The sequence below is a fragment of the Hyla sarda genome, unplaced genomic scaffold, assembly GCF_029499605.1.
Source record: "Hyla sarda isolate aHylSar1 unplaced genomic scaffold, aHylSar1.hap1 scaffold_1174, whole genome shotgun sequence".
NCBI classification, from domain to species: domain Eukaryota; kingdom Metazoa; phylum Chordata; class Amphibia; order Anura; family Hylidae; genus Hyla; species Hyla sarda.
The window spans coordinates 50,001-55,000 of record NW_026607797.1 but is presented as its reverse complement, the minus strand read 5'-3'; positions in this window follow the sequence as shown (position 1 = coordinate 55,000).

The following is a 5,000-nucleotide window of genomic DNA, read 5'->3' as shown; positions in this document are numbered from 1 at the left end:
GTGTGTGTGTGTGTGTGTGTGTGTGTTTCCTATGCAGATCCTAAACCCAGTATCAAATGCAAGTAGGAGGAGTAAGAAGGGTTCCTGCCAAAGCCAGGTTATGGATTGCATTTAAAAATGGTCCATCAGAGTGAAATGGACTCCCATCTTCCTGCTTAGCAATAATGATATGGGTTTAGGGTCTGCTGTGTGTACTGGTGGGTGACTGCCACCCAGCCAGAGTGTGTATGGGAGGCTGCCAGCCAGCCTCCCTTCCTACAAGTAATGATGGTGCATGTGAAGGGGACAGCGTTGGTTCCTCCCTTTTCACAGTTATCACTTCTCATCCTTCCTTTTGGCTGGTATCAAATGTGGTGTCTGTTTATATCAGTTTAATATCTGATATGTCCCCTATCTGATAGCATATATTAAATGCACCACCAGGTTTCAGTGTTGGAAAGAAAGATTATCTGTTTCTTTGCTGCATCTGTTTGCTGGCTAGTCCAGTGGGCCCCTACTGCAGGCAATAGACAATAGGTGGTGCCTATGTGCCTAGGTGGATAGGACATCAGCTATGAGGCATTTCTTTGTACAAACTGCTGCTCACAACTAATGTTGTAATATAGTGTCTCCATCTGCTGGTGGTATTGAATAAGCAATAGTGCAATGATAGGGTCTGAAAAAGAAGAAAAATAAGAAGCAGCAGCATAGGAAAGAAGGAAAACATGGAGAGAAGAAAAAAAGAAGGTAAAAATGAGGTAAAAACATGTTTAAAAAAGTATTTCCATCTCTCTCTCTCTCTCTATGTATATACATATATATATATATATATATATATATATATATTTAAAAGAAAAAAAAATTATTTATATATATATATATATATATATACATATAGAGAGAGAGAGATAAATATATATAGAGATAGATGGGTGGATAGATGGATAGATTGATAGATAGATAGATAGATAGACATACACACATACACACATACACACATACACACATACATACATACATATGTGTGTATTGTTGGAGTTGCAAACATGGGTGCACTTGACAAACTCAGTGCGGCTATTCCCCATTGAAAGATTGTTGCACCCAGGACCCTTAGCACTGGGATATGCTACTCAATACCACTGGCATGGCCAGGTGTAAACAACATCTGACCTTTGTTGTGTATGTAACCATGGAGATTGTGATGTCGCCTAGGCCCACCAAAGAACAGCCTTGTCAGAAGCAGCACTGCCATGAGCAGAAGTAGCAGCACCATAGGTTGTCAAATAAGTTGGATTTAACCAAGACAAGTGAGTCCAATAGGATGCAGGTATGTCCTCTATCCTTACAGCTTCCCGTGGCTGTTGGTTTCTATACCGTTTGGGGACAGCCAAGGAGGCGTCAGCAGGCAACACAGGTAAGTGTGTGTGTGTGTGTTTCCTATGCAGATCCTAAACCCAGTATAAAATGCAAATAGGAGGAGTAAGAAGGGTTCCTGCCAAAGCCAGGTTATGGATTGCATTTAAAAATGGTCCATCAGAGTGAAATGGACTCCCATCTTCCTGCTTAGCAATAATGATATGGGTTTAGGGTCTGCTGTGTGTACTGGTGGGTGACTGCCACCCAGCCAGAGTGTGTATGGGAGGCTGCCAGCCAGCCTCCCTTCCTACAAGTAATGATGGTGCATGTGAAGGGGACAGCGTTGGTTCATCCCCTTTCACAGTTATCACTTCTCATCCTTCCTTTTGGCTGGTATCAAATGTGTTGTCTGTTTATATCAGTTTAATATCTGATATGTCCCCTATCTGATAGCATATATTAAATGCACCACCAGGTTTCAGTGTTGGAAAGAAAGATTATCTGTTTATTTGCTGCAGCTGCTTGTTGGCTAGTCCAGTGGGCCCCTACTGCAGGCAATAGACAATAGGTGGTGCCTATGTGCCTAGGTGGATAGGACATCAGCTATGAGGCATTTGTTTGTACAAACTGCTGCTCACAACTAATGTTGTAATATAGTGTCTCCATCTGCTGGTGGTATTGAATAAGCAATAGTGCAATGATAGGGTCTGAAAAAGAAGAAAAATAAGAAGCAGCAGCATAGGAAAGAAGGAAAACATGGAGAGAAGAAAAAAAGAAGGTAAAAATGAGGTGAAAACATGTTTAAAAAAGTATTTCCATCTCTCTCTCTCTCTCTATGTATAAACATATATATATATATATATATATATATATTTAAAAGAAAAAAAAATTATATATATATATATATATATATATACATATAGAGAGAGAGAGATAAATATATATAGAGATAGATGGGTGGATAGATAGATAGATAGATAGATAGATAGACATACATACACACATACACACATACACACATACACACATACACACATACACACATACACACATACATACATACATACATACATATGTGTGTATTGTTGGAGTTGCAAACATGGGTGCACTTGACAAACTCAGTGCGGCTATTCCCCATTGAAAGATTGTTGCACCCAGGACCCTTAGCACTGGGATATGCTACTCAATACCACTGGCATGGCCAGGTGTAAACAACATCTGACCTTTGTTGTGTATGTAACCATGGAGATTGTGATGTCGCCTAGGCCCACCAAAGAACAGCCTTGTCAGAAGCAGCACTGCCATGAGCAGAAGTAGCAGCACCATAGGTTGTCAAATAAGTTGGATTTAACCAAGACAAGTGAGTCCAATAGGATGCAGGTATGTCCTCTATCCTTACAGCTTCCCGTGGCTGTTGGTTTTATACCGTTTGGGGACAGCCAAGGAGGCGTCAGCAGGCAACACAGGTAAGTGTGTGCTTGTATGTGTGTGTGTGTGTGTGTTTCCTATGCAGATCCTAAACCCAGTATCAAATGCAAGTAGGAGGAGTAAGAAGGGTTCCTGCCAAAGCCAGGTTATGGATTGCATTTAAAAATGGTCCATCAGAGTGAAATGGACTCCCATCTTCCTGCTTAGCAATAATGATATGGGTTTAGGGTCTGCTGTGTGTACTGGTGGGTGACTGCCACCCAGCCAGAGTGTGTATGGGAGGCTGCCAGCCAGCCTCCCTTCCTACAAGTAATGATGGTGCATGTGAAGGGGACAGCGTTGGTTCCTCCCCTTTCACAGTTATCACTTCTCATCCTTCCTTTTGGCTGGTATCAAATGTGGTGTCTGTTTATATCAGTTTAATATCTGATATGTCCCCTATCTGATAGCATATATTAAATGCACCACCAGGTTTCAGTGTTGGAAAGAAAGATTATCTGTTTATTTGCTGCAGCTGCTTGCTGGCTAGTCCAGTGGGCCCCTACTGCAGGCAATAGACAATAGGTGGTGCCTATGTGCCTAGGTGGATAGGACATCAGCTATGAGGCATTTGTTTGTACAAACTGCTGCTCACAACTAATGTTGTAATATAGTGTCTCCATCTGCTGGTGGTATTGAATAAGCAATAGTGCAATGATAGGGTCTGAAAAAGAAGAAAAATAAGAAGCAGCAGCATAGGAAAGAAGGAAAACATGGAGAGAAGAAAAAAAGAAGGTAAAAATGAGGTGAAAACATGTTTAAAAAAGTATTTCCATCTCTCTCTCTCTCTATATGTATATACATATATATATATATATATATATATTTAAAAGAAAAAAAAATTATATATATATATATATATATATATATATATACATATATAGAGAGAGAGATAAATATATATAGAGATAGATGGGTGGATAGATAGATAGATAGATAGACATACATACACACATACACACATACACACATACACACATACACACATACACACATACATATGTGTGTATTGTTGGAGTTGCAAACATGGGTGCACTTGACAAACTCAGTGCGGCTATTCCCCATTGAAAGATTGTTGCACCCAGGACCCTTAGCACTGGGATATGCTACTCAATACCACTGGCATGGCCAGGTGTAAACAACATCTGACCTTTGTTGTGTATGTAACCATGGAGATTGTGATGTCGCCTAGGCCCACCAAAGAACAGCCTTGTCAGAAGCAGCACTGCCATGAGCAGAAGTAGCAGCACCATAGGTTGTCAAATAAGTTGGATTTAACCAAGACAAGTGAGTCCAATAGGATGCAGGTATGTCCTCTATCCTTACAGCTTCCCGTGGCTGTTGGTTTCTATACCGTTTGGGGACAGCCAAGGAGGCGTCAGCAGGCAACACAGGTAAGTGTGTGTGTGTGTGTTTCCTATGCAGATCCTAAACCCAGTATCAAATGCAAGTAGGAGGAGTAAGAAGGGTTCCTGCCAAAGCCAGGTTATGGATTGCATTTAAAAATGGTCCATCAGAGTGAAATGGACTCCCATCTTCCTGCTTAGCAATAATGATATGGGTTTAGGGTCTGCTGTGTGTACTGGTGGGTGACTGCCACCCAGCCAGAGTGTGTATGGGAGGCTGCCAGCCAGCCTCCCTTCCTACAAGTAATGATGGTGCATGTGAAGGGGACAGCGTTGGTTCCTCCTCTTTCACAGTTATCACTTCTCATCCTTCCTTTTGGCTGGTATCAAATGTGGTGTCTGTTTATATCAGTTTAATATCTGATATGTCCCCTATCTGATAGCATATATTAAATGCACCACCAGGTTTCAGTGTTGGAAAGAAAGATTATCTGTTTATTTGCTGCAGCTGCTTGTTGGCTAGTCCAGTGGGCCCCTACTGCAGGCAATAGACAATAGGTGGTGCCTATGTGCCTAGGTGGATAGGACATCAGCTATGAGGCATTTGTTTGTACAAACTGCTGCTCACAACTAATGTTGTAATATAGTGTCTCCATCTGCTGGTGGTATTGAATAAGCAATAGTGCAATGATAGGGTCTGAAAAAGAAGAAAAATAAGAAGCAGCAGCATAGGAAAGAAGGAAAACATGGAGAGAAGAAAAAAAGAAGGTAAAAATGAGGTGAAAACATGTTTAAAAAAGTATTTCCATCTCTCTCTCTCTCTCTCTATGTATATACATATATATATATATA